General features: G+C 44.5%; 1 protein-coding gene and 1 long non-coding RNA gene across 2 annotated transcripts in view; one reads left to right on the plus strand and one right to left on the minus strand.

Annotated features, from left to right (window-relative positions):
• The window catches only part of LOC123394040 (glucokinase regulatory protein-like), a 73,111-nt gene that overhangs the window by 7,849 nt on the left and 48,489 nt on the right, over positions 1-16,773 (plus strand). The window lies entirely within an intron of this gene.
• Positions 2,119-4,521, minus strand: LOC123394045. Its single transcript, XR_006608825.1, has 3 exons — positions 3,800-4,521; positions 3,018-3,280; positions 2,119-2,259 (listed from the first exon to the last, which is right to left on the minus strand). It is a non-coding gene; the product is annotated as an uncharacterized LOC123394045 (long non-coding RNA).

The following is a 16,773-nucleotide window of genomic DNA, read 5'->3' on the forward strand; positions in this document are numbered from 1 at the left end:
GTGCGAGAGCTCGGATGTTGTCACTTTGGGGTGAGGCCCTGACATCCCTTAATTTTTGAGACCACCCCTGGAGATGCTGGTGCCCGGCCAGGAGCGGGGAGCTCTGCTGACTTCACCATTGGCGTGGGCCTCTTGATGAAGCTGAAGGCTTCTGTCGCTGGAATGTTCCATGGAAGGCTTGTGGATTCCTCAAGAGCGGCTCTGCACATGCAGTGGTGGTCCTGGGGGGCGGGGCGGCCGGGTGCTTTCTGAGGTCCTTGTCTCAACTCCCAGATTCCAGGCTTGTAGCGTAATTCAAGTGACGATATAAATGAGTCTGAGATACTGTTAACCCTGCTCCTTTTAATGGAGGACTCTCCTTCACCAAAAATGTATCTGCCGCAGTGGATGCTAATTTCAGGGCCAGTCCCACCGCCACCGCACCCTGGGCCATGGGAAAAGAGCTGGCCTGGGTTTCTTAGCACACAAAGTCTCACTTGTTTCCTGGGGACCCTGGGCTCCTCAGGTCCCACTGATCTCTGTGCCCACAAGGACACCTAATCCCTGAGCCCACCTGGGACACCGAAAGCTCACCTCGTTTCAGAAAGTCTTTGGCTGGGGGAGGGCCCAGGTCGTGCAGGAAGAACTCCTTCTGCGGGGGCCTGTGTCTCTGGCCTGGCTCCCAGAATCCCCGCTGACCTCCCCGTCCACTCCGAGCCCGTCGTCCTCCTCGCGCCGCTCTCTCTTCATGTCCTTCGGCCTCGGTTGGGTCTTGTGTTCTGCTCACGGAAGTCCTTTCTGTCCTCTGCCCTGCGTTCTGACAGGACTCCCCGCACCTCCGCTAGGGACCAGCAGAACTTAGTTGTCAGGGAATTGTGCCTTCCCCTGGGCAGGGCTGGGTACCCATGCTGTCTAGAGGGGGCCCTGGGCCCGCCCCTGGAGCTGGTGGCCTTTCTCCCAAGTGCCTTCTGGAAATCCTGCGGACATTAGAGCGGGCTCATCAGGTGACCTAGAGTCAAAGCCCGAAGATCGCTGCCCTGACGATGCAAGCCAGCATCAGGTGTGTGGAAACGTATTAGGAGTGGGGAGGTTGCGTGGATGGGGGACTGTCCTGAGAACAGCGGAGACCCTGAGGACTCCTTAACGCGGTGAGGGGAGCAGGTCTGCGTGGTGGAGGGCGCGGTAACCTTTCTGTTGGTTTGCACCTGTGCTTGGCCGTGTGCATCTTGCTCTGATCCCTGATCTTTTCTCACTGCCGTGTCTCCTCTCGTGTCCTGATTTCTGGCCCGTGCTCAGCCTGGAGGAAAAAGGCCGTGTGTACCTGGTTGGCTGGCAGACCCTGGGCATCATGGCTATCATGGATGGAGTGGAGTGTATCCACAGCTTTGGTGCCGGTGGGACCCCAGTCTAGACTTTCTTCCTGGCTCCTCCTGAATGCTAACTGATTTCCTACCCCCATCCCCAGCCCATGGGGGTTCCTCATTCGATGTCCAGACTGTCCTATTTGAATAGGCATTTCAGTCAAATGCTCCTTGCTGTGAGCCCCTACTCAGGACGTGGTTCCTCAACTCCCAGCCCTGCTTAGCTGTGGCCTCCCATGTGTGTGACACCTCACCCGCCACCCCTCTGGGCACTTTCCTTCAAGACCCATGAACGTTCCCCCAAGCCTAGAATCAATCTTTCCTATAAAGCCCATCATTCCTTTCTCCCTGTCCTTAAACGTTCCAGACTACCGAGATATCCGCGGCTTTCTCACTGGTGATCAGAGTGACATGTTTAACCAGAGGACTGAGCTCATCCACGGGGGCGAGTGTATGACGGGACATGGGGCAGGTTGTGAAGGTGACAGGTGTGCAGGGAGTGGGAGGTGAGGGGCGCTGGGGACAGGTGGGGGAGGAGAGCAGGCAGACAGTCCAGGGAAGGGAATATGGGTTAGAGGTCGGGAGGCTTTGGGGAAGCACAGAGAGGGCGGAAGGTTCTGGATTCTCCCTCTAAAGCTGGCTCTAGTCCAGGGCTCTTCCCTCAACTTACTGCATCATCTTGGGCAAAACACTTCACCTCGTTGAACCTCGGTTCTTCCATCTGTGTACAAACACGCTGTGTGAGAGGTCCTGTGAGGCCCTCTGTGGTCCGCAGGTCTGTGGGTGGGAGTTCTTCATGGGAGGGGGCCCCCCATTTTCTCGTGCCCAGGGTCCCCAGTTCTCCTTCTCCCAAGAGGACTTCCTGACGTGCATCTTGCCATCTCTCACAGAAATCGGCACCGTGGTCTTCATTTTCACCCTGGATGGTGAGAGAGAAGGCAGGAGTGGTGGGGTGAGCAGAGGGAGGCAGGGGAGTGACTCAGGAGAGCTGTCATTTTTCTGGGTCTTAAAGCACCTGCTCCGAGGGAGGGAGAGGGGCGCATGTCCTGACAGGACCACAGGGAACAGGAAGAACAGCTTTGGTCTCTGGCGCCCTCCTCTCTCCTAGACAACCTCACGGAGGTGCAGGCGCTGGTGGAGCAGGTGAAGGAGAAGATGGCCCACATCCAGGCCGTGGCGCATAGCACCGTGGGGCAGACCCTGCCGGTGAGGGTCCAGCCTTGGGGACGGAACCTGGGGTGGCAGTTACAGCAAGGCCTTCCTGGGGATGCTGCTCTGGCTCATTCTCTCTCTGTTTCTCCAGACCCCTCTGAGGAAGCTCTTCCCTCCATCATCCGCATCACGTGGCCACTGCTTTTCTTCGAATACGAAGGGAACTTCTTCCAGGTATGGGGAATGAGAGGGTGTTCTCTGTGCTGAGGGACTTAGAGGGGCAAGGGTTCCAGAAATTAGAAAACTGAAGGCTGGGGTGCCTGGGTGGCTGGGTGGGTTAAGCCTCTGCCTTTGGCTCAGGTCATGATCTTAGGCTCCTGGCATTGAGTTCTGTATCAGGCTCTCTCCTCAGCAGAGAGCCTGCTGCCCCCTACCGCTACCTACTTGTGATCTCTGTCTGGCATATAAATAAATAAAATCTAAAAACAAAACAAAACAACAACAACAAAATACAACCAAACAAACCTCAAGGCTGGAGGGTGGAAAGCTTTGTTGGACTCCCAGAAAGCCAGCTGGGCAAGTTCTTGTGTTACTGGGTCACTGGTCAGTGTTTCCAAGGAAGTGGCTCAGTTCTCTCCAGGAATATATGAAAAAGACAGGCCAGGCCACCAGTCACCTGACAGATACTCATTTGTCCCTTGTTTCAGGTTCATTGTTGATGTTATAGTCATCCTCACCATACAAAAGTCTTTAAGGTATATCCTTGCAAGGTCACTATGCTGAATTCACTGCAGACAAAATACAGATATTGTCTGTAATATAAGGAAATGATAATTTCACTAGTTTTCACTAATTATAATTGATTATATTTGTAATTATAATTTTACTAATTATAATTTCACTACTGATGCACTGATAATGCTTTAGCAAGACATTATCAGTACAAGCACTGAAAATAATCATAGCAATAATTATCAATTTGGATATACTTTGCATTTTGGTCTGGAGAGGGCACTGGGACATCTGAATATTAGTTCAGCTGTGCTTTGTGGCCCAAGAAAGAAAGCAGTTTTGCATCTGTGGTTCCTCGGTTTTCTCACCTAACTCCTGCCCACCATCCACAGGGCACCGTCAGGGCCCTGAAGGGTTGCGCTGGAGAGATGTGGTCTCATCCATTATTCAGATCACCTCTTCCAGGAAGCTTCCTGACTTGACCAAACAGCTGCCATGCTTTCTTACCTGCACTCAGAACTCAAAGGAAGCCCTTCTCCCTGAGCCAGGGGGTCCATGCTCCTTCCAGTGCGTACCTTTGTCTTCCCTTCCAAATGGTGTTCATTGGTCACAGCTCTATTTTTTGGCATACTTTCCACATTCGTTGTCTCCTTTGACATCTCGCATCTCCTGAGAAATCTTCTCCGATGAAACCCACATTGTCTAGAACCCTCCTTGATGTGAGATGCCTCTTCCAGCTTCCACTGTGCCGTCATCATACCTAATACACACGTAGGACTCTGTACTTTACAAACTATTTCATTTATAATATCATTTCTCATAATGGGTTCATAAGGGATGTAGGATGTAGGTTATTCCCCCCATCTCAGATAAAGAAGCTGAAACTAAGAGATTAAAGCATTGTAATCACAGCCACGTGGCTAAAGCAGGATCCAGGACTGGAACCCTGGCCTTGTGACTCTACGTCTGTGGTTTATTTCACTTTACAGTACAAATTTCCACCATATCCATGAATTGAGCCAGATTCTTTTACTCATTCATTCATTATGTACCTATCACGTGCCTGGTCCTATTCCAGGGATAGGGGATATAGTAGGGAATGTTATCCTGTGATCTTTGAAAAAGATCTGTGTTTTTAAAGAAAATTATAATTATAGTAGCAATATTTTTATTGTAAACACTTTGGAAAATACAGAAATCAAAAGGAGAAAAGCATCCATAAGAACCTTCTTCTAGGGGCGTCTGGGTGGCTCAGTGGGCTCACTGAGCCCCAGTGTTTTCAGGAGACTAAAGGATCTAAGGGATTGCTTATATTCCTTAAATTCGACCTTGACTGTGCCAAGGAAAAGAATAAATCTCAGATACAAATGCTTTTTATTTTTTAATGTTATGAAAACAAAACATCCAGTGTCCCATTTTAAAAGCATATCCTTAGAATGGGGTGCCTGGATGGCTGAGTGGGTTAAAGCCTCTGCCTTTGGCTCAGGTCATGATCTCAGGGTCCCGGGATAGAATCCCGCATCTGACTCTGTGCTCCACAGGGAGCCTGCTTCCTCCTCTCTCTCTCTGCTGCCTCCCTGCATACCTGTGATCTCTCTGTCAAATAAATAAATAAAATCTGTTTAAAACAAAAAACAAAAAAACCCACCCTTCTTCCAAAAAACCACTTAGACAAATTTTGGAGAATGTCCCTCTAGGCTTTTGTATGCATGTGTAAGTGTTTAAATATACTTATACGAAAATAGGACCATCCTTGCCATGCTGTTTTTAACTTGCTTCTCTTCACTGAAAAATAAGAACACTTTTCGGTATAAATATATCCATATCATCATTTTTTAAAAATATTTTATTTATTTGACAGAGATCACAAAACTCGAACATAATGGTGAGTGAATATTCAAGACACAAGGAATATATTTTTTAAAAAGATTTTATTTCTTTATTTGAAAGAGATCGCAAGTAGGCAGAGAGGCAGGGAGAGAGGGAGGGAAGCGGACTCCCCAGTGAGCAGGGAGCTTGGTGCGGGGCTCGATCCTGGGACCCTGAGATCATGATCTGAACTGAAGGCAGAGGCTTAATCCACAGAGCCACCCAGATACCCTGAAAGACTACATTTTTAAACACATAGAGAAAAAAGTGGGGCACCTGGGTGGCTCAGTTGCTTAAGCATCTGACTTTGACTCAGGTCACCATCCTGGGGTCCTGGGATTAAGCCCTGTGTCTGGCTCTCTGCTCAATGGGAAACCTGCTTCTCCCTCTCCCTTTGCCCCTCCCCCTGCTTAGAGACTCCTCTCTCTCTCTCACTCTCTCAAATAAATAAATAAAATCCTTTTTATAAGTGTTTGTCAAATTGTACACACGTGTTCTAAGAACCAAAACTGTACCTCGAAGCTTAACCTTAGAACATCAGGCTGGCATATACTAGTAATCTGCCTCGGAAGGTGTGCTCAGCCTATCAAGTATCATTCTTTATAATCTTTATATGACTGCAAAGTCTTTCATAATCTGGACATATCATGTGTTTTTTAACCACTTCCTTGATGATGGGCTTCCTGAGAACATTACTTGGTCTTCCCCAGTGGGTTGAAAATTCTGTGAGGTGAGATACCATCATTGTCAGGCAGAGTGAGAGGGGGAAAAAACAGTGCCTGCTATTCAATAGCTATTTAATTGAATTGATCTTCCAATTAACATTCCTACATGAAAAAAAAAAAAAAAACCTGGCCAGTTTTATAGTATAGCACAAGTTGATTCTTTGTAAATCTTGTTTACAGGGAATTAACCATAGAGAATCCAGTTTACTCTGGGTGTAATGACATAATAAATCTTCTGGAAAATGAGACTATGGGTTTTAGAGCTGAGTGATCCTCTAAGATCATTTAATTTCCCTAAGTGACATCTCATCTCTGTGTCAATGCTATAGCAACTAAGAAATGTGTCAATCTTTGGAGTTAGAAACAATATATAATCACAGTTCCTGAGCGTATCTGTACTTACGATAGCCTAGCTTTCCTAAATGTACTTGCCTCAGTATTCTAATTTGTGGTTGGGAACATAGGACAGCAGACCTGGACCTCTAGAGAGTGAAAGGTTCCAGAGTAGATGCTTATAGGACAAGATAAGCCCTTTGGAGGGGCTGTTCCTTTGAAATCTTGCCTCCATACTCTCTATGCCAACTTGGCCAACCCAATCCTAGTAGAATGCTAAAGGAGGTCTTCCCTGAGCATTGGCTGCCAAGGCAGAGCCCATGGGCAGCTGCAGGAAGGGGCCTCTGATGGACACATCTCAGAGAAGAGACCCAAGCAGCTCGCACATTGGCTGGGCCCTGTCAGGTTGACCTTGCAATGACCATTGTGCTGTCATATGGAGTCACAGCCTTGAGGGGTAATATTGTTTGCTGAGAGAGGCAGGGGGTTGAGAAATGGCACCGATTTGGCGGCTGGCCATACCTCCTCCGTCATGTGTCAGCCTTCTACTACTACTTGGTTTATTCCTTTGGAGGCTTTGGCTGCTCTTCTCTGGAAGACAGAGCAGGGAACAGGAGGCAGCCAAGAGAGCCTCAGAGGTATGTGATGCAACCTTCCCTGGAAATCCACTGCTCCCCGTCCCTGCCTCTGAAGCACTGGAAACGCCTACCTCTTGGGCCAGGGGAGGAACTGGGTGGGGGAAGAGGGGAGTTGAGACAGTGCCTATGGATGTCTTCCTAGAAGTGTCAATCATGCTCAGTCGTGTTCCTTTCAGTTTATTTCAGCAAACCTTGAGCTCCTATTATGTATGGTGGCGCACTAGACATTGAGGAAAAATAAAACCCCAACCGCACCCTCTAGGAGTTCTAGGCGAACCTGGGGGGGAGAGATGGATATATACATAATGAAAGAGAAAATGATAAGAGTTAGTAGAAGTAGAATAGTGCTGAAGGGGTTGGAGGCAGTCTTTTGAAGCAGGGGGATCTAGAAAATGCCTCTGGGGGAGCTCAGGATTGAATTGTGCTTCAGAAGAAGGGAAGGGCTTTGGACATGGAGAGGGTGGATGGAAGAAAGTAGGCACGACTTTCCAGTTGGAAGGAATGGATTGGGGAAAAGCGGGGGAAACTGAAGAGTGTTGGATATGTTTGAAGAGAGGACACCTATGTGGTTGGAATGTAGAAGTATAGGGAGGTCAGTGACAGAAAAATCTGGAAAATTGACAGAGGTGACATTGTAGAGGGCTTTCAATGCCTGGCTGAAGAGTTCATACATACATAAATATATGTATGTATATATAGATATATATATATATATATTCATTCTATATGCAATGGGAAGATGTCAGGGGGCACCTGGGTGGCTCAGTTGGTCTGTGACTCTTGATTTAGGCTCAGGTCATAATCTCAGGATTATGAGATCAAGCCCTGTGACCTGCCTTGCGCTCAGCAGGGAGTCTGGCTCTGTCCCTTCCTCCTTTCTCCCTCCTGTCCCCCTGCTCCACGCTCTCTCTCTCTCAAATATAAATAAATCTTAAAAAAAAAAAAAAGAAAAAGATGTCCAAGGTGTTTTTTTTTTTTTTAAGATTTTATTTATTTATTTGGCAGACAGAGATCACAAGCAGGCAGAGAGGCAGGCAAAGATAGAGGAGGAAGCATGCTCCCTGCTGAACAGAGAGCCCAATGCGGGGCTCGATCCCCGGACCCTGAGATCATGACCTGAACTGAAGGCAGAGGCTTAATGCACTGAGCCACCCAGATACCCTGAAAGAATACATTTTTAAACACATAGAGAAAAAAAGTGGAGCACCTGGGGGGCTCCGTTGCTTAAGCACCGGACTTTGAGTCAGGTCACCATCCTGGGGTCCTGGGATTAAGCCCTGTGTCTGGCTCTCTGCTCGGTGGGAAGCCTGCTTCTCCCTCTCCCTTTGCCCCTCCCCCGCTTAGAGATTCCTCTCTCTCTCACTCTGTCAATAAATAAATAAAATCCTTTTTAAAAGTGTTTGTCAAATTGTACACACGTGTTCTACGAACCAAAACTGTACCTCCACCCCTAACCATAGAACTCCAGGCTGGCATATACTAGTAACGTGCCACGGAAGGTGTGCTCAGCCTATCAAGTATCATTCTTTATAATCTTTATGTGACTGCAAAGTCTTTCATAATCTGGACATATCATGTGTTTTTTAACCACTTCCTTGATGATGGGCTTCCTGAGAATATTACTTTGGCTGCCCCAGTGGGTTGAAAATTCTGTGAGGTGAGATACCATCATTGTCTTTTTCAAAAACAGTGCCTGCTATTCAATATCTATTTAATTGAATTGATCTTCCAATTAACATTCCTACAAGAAAAAAAAAAACCTGGTCAATTTTATTCATTTTTACTACAGCATAATTTGATTCTTTGTAAATTTTGTTTACAGGGAATTAACCATAGAGAATCCAGTTTACTCTGGGTGTAATGACATAATAAATCTTCTGGAAAATGAGACTATGGATTTTAGAGCTGAGTGATCCTCTAAGATCATTTAATTTCCCTAAGTGACATCTCATCTCTGTTTCAATACTATAGCAGCTAAGAAATGTGTCAATCTTTGGAGTTAGGAAACCATGTATAATCACATTTCCTGATAGTATCTGTACTTACGATAGCCCAAGTTTCCTAAATGTACTTGCCTCAGTATTCTAATTTGTGGTTGGGAACATAGGACAGCAGACCTGGACCTCTAGAGAGTGAAAGGTTCCAGAGAAGATGCTTATAGGACAAGATAAGCCCTTTGGAGGGGCTGCTCCTTTGAAATCTTCCCTCCATACTCTCTATGCCAACTTGGCCAACCCAATCCTAGTAGAATGCTAAAGGAGGTCTTCTCTGAGCATTGGCTGCCAAGGCAGAGCCCATGGGCAGCTGCAGGAAGGGGCCTCTGATGGACACATCTCAGAGAAGAGACCCAAGCAGCTCGCACATTGGCTGGGCCCTGTCAGGTTGACCTTGCAATGACCATTGTGCTGTCATATGGAGTCACAGCCTTGAGGGGTAATATTGTTTGGCTGAGAGAGGCAGGGGGTTGAGAAATGGCACCGATTTGGCGGCTGGCCATACCTCCTCCGTCATGTGTCAGCCTTCTACTACTACTTGGTTTATTCCTTTGGAGGCTTTGGCTGCTCTTCTCTGGAAGACAGAGCAGGGAACAGGAGGCAGCCAAGAGAGCCTCAGAGGTATGTGATGCAACCTTCCCTGGAAATCCACTGCTCCCCGTCCCTGCCTCTGAAGCACTGGACGCCTACCTCTTGGGCCAGGGGAGGAACTGGGTGGGGGAAGAGGGGAGTTGAGACAGTGCCTATGGATGTCTTCCTAGAAGTGTCAATCATGCTCAGTCGTGTTCCTTTCAGTTTATTTCAGCAAACCTTGAGCTCCTATTATGTATGGTGGCGCACTAGACATTGAGGAAAAATAAAACCCCAACCGCACCCTCTAGGAGTTCTAGGCGAACCTGGGGAGAGAGATGGATATATACATAATGAAAGAGAAAATGATAAGAGTTAGTAGAAGTATAAATAGTGCTGAAGGGGTTGGAGGCAGTCTTTTGAAGCAGGGGGATGTAGAAAATGCCTCTGGGGGAGCTCAGGATTGAATTGTGCTTCAGAAGAAGGGAAGGGCTTTGGACATGGATAGGGTGGATGGAAAACAGTAGGGACAACTTTCCAGTTGGAAGGAATGGATTGGGGAAAAGCGGGGGAAACTGAAGAGTGTTGGATATGTTTGAAGAGAGGACACCTATGTGGTTGGAAGGTAGAAGTATAGGGAGGTCAGTGACAGAAAAATCTGGAAAATTGACAGAGGTGACATTGTAGAGGGCTTTCAATGCCAGGCTGAAGAGTTCATACATACATAAATATATGTATGTATATGTACATATATATATATCCATTCTATATGCAATGGGAAGATGTCAGCGGGCACCTGGGTGGCTCAGTTGGTCTGTGACTCTTGATTTAGGCTCAGGTCATAATCTCAGGATTATGAGATCAAGCCCTGTGACCTGCCTTGCGCTCAGCAGGGAGTCTGGCTCTGTCCCTTCCTCCTTTCTCCCTCCTGTCCCCCTGCTCCACGCTCTCTCTCTCTCAAATATAAATGAATCTTAAAAAAAAAAAAATGTGCAAGGGTTTTTTTATTTTAAGATTTTATTTATTTTACTTTTTTTTACGATTTTATTTATTTATTTGGCAGACAGAGATCACAAGCAGGCAGAGAGGCAGGCAGAGAGAGAGGAGGAAGCAGGCTCCCTGCTGAGCAGAGAGCCCTATGCTGGGCTGGATCTCCTGACCCTAAGATCATGACCTGAGCCAAAGGCAGAGGCTTTATCCCACTGAGCCACCCAGGTGCCTTGTCACATTTTTTTTTAAAGAAAGGAAATTTTTATATTATTTTATTATTTTATAATTTTAATTGCCGTATAGTTAACATACAGTGTTATATTAGTTGCAGGTGTACAATATAGTAAATCAACAATTCTATACATCACTCAGTGCTTATCCAGATAAGTGTACTCTTAATCCCGTGCACCCATCCCCCCCCCCCCACCTCAGGGAACCATGTTTGTTCTCTGTACTTGAGTCTCTCTTTTGATTTCTCTCTTTGTTTTTCCTTTGTTCATTTGTTTTGTTTCTTAAATTCCGCATGTGAGTGAAATCACGAGGAATTTGTCTTCCTCTGACCAGCTTATTTCACCTCGCGTTATATTCTCTAGATCCATGCACGATGTTGCAAATGACAAGGTTTCGTTCATTTTTTTCAAGATTTCATTCATTTTTATGACTGAACAATATTCCATTGTGTGTTTGTGTGTGTGTGTGTGTATCACATATTCTTTATTTATTCATCTGTCAGTGGACACTTGGAGTCCTTCCATAATTTAGCTATTGTAAATAATGCTACTCTGGGGACACCTGGGTGGCTTAGTTGGTTAAGTGTCTGCCTTCGGCTCAGATTATGAATCTGGGGTCCTGGATCAAGCCCCGTGTCAGGCTCCCTGCTCAGGGGGAGCCTGCTTCTCTCTCTCCCTCTGTTCCCTCCACCTCACTCATCCATTCTCTCTCTCTGTCAATTGAATAAATAAAATAAAATCTTTTTAAAAAAATAATGCTGCTATATACATAGTGGTACTATATCCTTTTGAATTAGTGTTTTCAACGTTTCTGGGTAAATATCCAATAATGCAATTACTGGATAATATAATTCTATTTTAAATTTTTAAAACTATTTTACTTATTTATTTTAGAGAGAGACAGAGAACACGAGTGTGGGGGAGGGGCAGAAGGCGAGGGAGAGAATCTCCAGGAGACTCAGCCCTGAGTGTGGAGCCCAACGTGGGGTTTGATCTCATGATTCTGAGATCACGACCTGAGCTGAACAGAGAGTCGGACACTTCGCTGACTGAGCCACCCAGGCACCTCTCTTCGGCCCATTTCTAATTGGATTACTTGGTTTTGGGGGTGTTGAATTGTGTAATTTCTCTCTCTCTATTGGATAGTAACCCTTTATCGGATATGTAATTAGCAAATATCTTCTCCCACTCAGTAAGTTGTTGTTTGGTTTTGTTGGTTGCTTCCTGTGCTGTGCAGAAGCTTTTTGTTTTGGTGTAGTCCTAACAGTTTATTTCTGCTTTGCTTTCCCTTGCCTCAGGAGACATATCTAGAAATATGTTACTGTGGCCAATGTCAGAGATCTTACTCCCCCTGCTCTCTTCCAGGATTTTTATGGTTTCAGGTCACACATAGAGGTCCTTTACCTGTTTTGAGTTTATTTTTGTGTATTTTGTAAGAAAATGGTCCAATCTCATCCTTTTGCATGTAGCTAGTCAGTGTTCTCAACACCATTTGTTGAAGAGACTTTTTCCCATCACATATTTCCTCCTTTGTCAAAGATTAATTGACCATATCATCATGGGTTTATTTCTGACTTTCTATTCTGTTCCATTGATCTGTGTGCCTGTTTTTGTGCCAGTACCATACTATTTTGATTGTTATAGCTTTGTAGTAGTATACCTTGAAATCTGGGATTGTGACCCCTCCAGATGTGTTGTTTTCCTCCCCCAAGATTGTTTTGGCACTTTGGGATCTTTTGTGATTCTGTACAAATTTTATGATTGTTCTAGTTCCGTGAAAAATGTTCCCTGACATTTAGTAAGTGCTCCCTGGGTGTTTGTGAAATGAATAAATGACTTTTCAATTTTAACCCTGGGTGACTGACAAGATGATGGCATTTTGAACAACATAGGAAACATTAAGCAGAAGTTGTGTGGTCGGAGGCTGAAAATGAACTATGCCATTTGAAGTGCTTATAAAATCTATACGGAGATGTTCACCTTGCCGCTCAAATTAATTGTCTAGACCTGTGCTACCCAGTCCGGTATCCACTGGCCACGTGGGGCCATTCAAATTTAAATTAACCAAAATTACATACAATTTAAAATTCAGTTCCTTACTCGCACTGTGGACATTTCAAGTATCACATGTGGCTAGAGGCTATCACACTGGACAGAGCAGATCTTGGATATTTCCATCATCATAGAAAATTCTATTGGACAGCATTAGCCTATACTCTAGATCTTGGAGGTAGATCTAGTTATCAACATATTTGGCCACAAAGTTCCTTTCAGTGTTTTTTCTTCTCATAAACGTCTCTCAAACACAGCAATCCCACTTGAGTATTACTGTCCTCACTAGGACTTCATCTATTTATGGTATGCTGGCTGGTCTCCTACCAACTTTTTCCAGCCTAGAGCGTAGAACATAGCCCTGGCTTTATGGAAGAGAAACCACACGCACAGAGCTTACCGCCGGCTGACTGTGTCACTCCGCCAAAACTGACTGAGCCAACAAACAAAATCTCTCAGCACCCCACCACCTGCAGCAGCTTTTCCCAGCCTGTTTGGACCCTCAAAACTTTCGTTGTCAAAATTTGTCAACCCCTTGGGAGTTTATACATCGCTTTATCTCTTTTTCATAATACATGATAAGTGACATTAGGTATATAATATTTTCATTTTAAAGCAGCATGTTTTTTAAAGTTGCAAAGTTCATTTTAACATTTTTAAGAGGAAAAGACGAATGCCCACTTTCCCCCATGTAACAGGTGAGGCATGAAAGTTAATTGACTTTAACAGGTGTGCATTGTTCCAGAACACTTAGATATAAGAAAGGGCAAATATAGTTCCTTGTCTACATTGAGTATAACCTGCTTTAAGCCTTTTAGGTTGGCTAAAAAGCCCAGGGTCCGTTTTTCCTCCCCCAACCTTTGTACTGTATGGGAATTCTGGAGCTTTTGCAGTTTTTTCAAAATGGTGGAAGGTCATGTCCTTTTTAAAAAAAACAAAGATTTTTTATTTTTATTTATTTAGGGAGAGCGTGTGCGCAAGCAGTGAGGAGGGGCAGTGCAGTGGGGGGAGAGAGAGAGAGAGAAACCTCAAGTCGGTTTCCCACTGAGCATGGAGCCCAATGTGGGGCTTGATCCCATGACTCTCAGATCAGGACACGAGCCCAAATCAAGAGACACTCAACCAACTGACCCACCCAAGTGCCCAGATGGTTAGGTTCTTAAACCATGGGAGTAACTGTTGCTTTTCATCTTGGGCATCTGAAGGCAAAAACGGTGGCTCAGGGGCACCTGGGTAGCTCAGTGGGTTAAAGCCTCTGCCTTTGGCTCAGGTCATGATCTCAGGGTCCTGGGATCGAACCTTGCATCGGGCTGTCTGCTCAGCAGTGAGCCTGCTCCCCACCCCCCTGACCCCCGCCTGCCTCTCTGCCTACTTGTGATCTCTGTCTGTGAAATAAATAAAAAAATAAATCTTTAAAAAAAGTGCATAATGAATCTTCATGATTCCATAACCCACCTTCAACTCTGATATTGTTTTGACAAGGCAAATGTCAGGTAACATAATTTCATTCCTAATTAAATATGTGTTTCTAAAAGGTAAAGACTCTTTTAAGAGAAAATACTTAATCACAGTATCATTATATGCCTAAAAATTTAACAATAATCTTTGAGTACCATCAAATATCCATCAGTATTCAAATACCAAATGTATCATAAATGATAAAAATCATTTTTTACAGTCTGTTTGACTCAAGATCTAAATAAGGTTCACATATTGAGATTGGATGGTGTGTTTAATTTCCTTATAATTTGTAGATTCCCTTACCTCCATATCTTTCTTTTATTCTTTCCATTTATATGTTAAAGAAATGGATCATTTGTCCTCTAGAGTTTTGCAGGCAAGATTTTACTGATTAAATACCCATGTTGTTATTTAATATGTTCCATTTTTCTTCTCTATTTCTTTAAATGGGGAAGTTGGATCTAAGACTTATCAGAATTACTTTGGAGGGATGGGAGACAATTTCAGAGGTCATGATGATTATTAGGAGGGACACAATTCTGGTATTTTATTTTATTATTATTATTACTTTTTAAAAGATTTTATTTATTTATTTGGCAGACAGAGATCACAAGTAGGCAGAGAGGCAGACAGAGAGAGAGGGGGAAGCAGGGTCCCCGCTGAGCAGAGAGCCCAATGCGGGGCTCCATCCCAGGACCCTGGGATCATGACCTGAGCCGAAGGCAGAGGCTTTAACACACTGAGCCACCCAGGTGCAGAGGCTTTAACACACTGAGCCACCCAGGTCTGGTCTTTTAAATGCCATTTTCTAGGGGCATCTGCCTGGCTCAGTCAGTAGAGCATGTGACTCTTGATCTAGGGATAGTAAGTTTGAGCCCCACACTGGGTGTAGAGTTGTAGAGATTATTTAAAAAAAAAAAAAATCTCTAAAAAAAAAAAAAAAAAAAAAGTCCCGCAGCAGGCTACCAGCTCCATGGGGAGTCTGCTTCTCCCTCTGATCTTCTCTCCTCTCATGTTCTCTCTCACTGTCTCTATCTCAAATAAATAAATAAAATCTTTAAAGATTTCTTTTTATTCAATTATTTGACAGACAGAGATCACAAGTAGGCAGAGAGGCAGGCAGAGGGAGAGAAAGAGGAGAAGCAGGCTCCCTGCCGAGCAGAGAGCCCGACGTGGGCCACCATCCCAGGATCCTGAGATCATGACCTGAGCTGAAGGCAGAGGCTTAACCCACTGAGCCACCCAGGCACCCATAAATAAAATCTTTAAAAAATAATAATAAATACCTCAAAATAAAATGGACTTTTCAAAAAAAGGGGGGGGGTTCCTATATTGACCTTTTATCTAAAAATCTTGCTTAATTTGCTTATCAATCCTGAAAATGGATCGGTAGATGCTTTTCCAAAGGCATTTTGTGATTCCCTACACAGTCCCATTGTCTGCATATGATAACTTTATTTCTTCTTTTCTAATCCTATGACTTCTATTTCTTTTCCTTGCTTTATTGCATGGAGTAAGATTCCCAGTACTGTGTTGAGAAGATAGTGGGGATTTTTATCTTCTTTCTTTATGTAGAGGAAGGTTTTCTTTAACTTACCATTTATGCATAATGTTTGCTGTGTGGCTTTTGTAAATATTATTTAGCAAATGAAGAAAGCTCCCTTTTCTGGTTGCTAAGAATTTTAGCATGAATGGGTGTTGAATTTTATCAAGCACTTTTTCTGCCTCTATTGAGATGTTCATATGATTTTTCTTGTTTATTCTATTAAAGTGCTGAAAGACAATGAATTTTTAAAGTATTAAACCAACTGTGAATTCCTGAAACAGATATAACATGTTTGTGACACTATTCATGATCCTTTTTATATATTGTTGGATCAAGTTTGCCGATACTAAGTTTAGGAATTTTGCGTCTGTTTCCATGAAAGAGACTGACCTGTGAGTTTTCCTTTCTAATAATGTCTTGATCAGATTCTAGAATCAAGGTTAATTCAGCCTCCCAAAGTAAAGGGAGAAGTAACTTTTCTTTTCTACCTCATTAGCATAACCAAGACATTCCTATCACTCAGGAAATTCCCAGTGTTTTTTTTTTTTTTAAACAAAGCACCAGACAAGTGTCTGACCAGGCTGCTTTTTTTGTTTTTAATAGATTTTATTTATTTACTTGACAGAGACAGACAGATCAAAAGCAGGCAGAGAGGCAGGCAGAGAGAGAGGAGGAACCTGCTGAGCAGAGCGCTGATGCGGGGCTCGATCCCAGGACCCCCGAGATCATGACCTGAGCCGAAGGCAGAGGCTTTAACCCACTGAGCCACCCAGGTGCCCCCCCCCCAGTGTTTTTGAAGCTATGTGTCAGGAGTCTGGGACAAACACCAGATGTGTTATTATAACACCACATAGACACACACATATATAGACACACACACACACACACAGAGTTGGGGGGGGAGATTGAAAAATTAGCTGATATTAATATATTTCTGGAGGCTGATAAACCCCAACTTCTTGAGGCAGGCTGGAAACTTAGGCAGGGTTTCTATTTTCAATCTTTTTTTTTAAAAATTAAATTCAATTATTTATTTTTAAAAATATTTTATTTATTTGACAGAGAGAGAGACAGTGAGAGAGGGAACACAAGCAGGGGGAGTGGGAGAGGGAGAAGCAGGCTTCCAGCTGAGCAGGGAGCC

The sequence above is a fragment of the Mustela putorius genome, unplaced genomic scaffold (assembly GCF_011764305.1).
Source record: "Mustela putorius furo isolate JIRA1106 unplaced genomic scaffold, ASM1176430v1.1 tig00001161_pilon_pilon_pilon, whole genome shotgun sequence".
Classification (NCBI taxonomy): domain Eukaryota; kingdom Metazoa; phylum Chordata; class Mammalia; order Carnivora; family Mustelidae; genus Mustela; species Mustela putorius.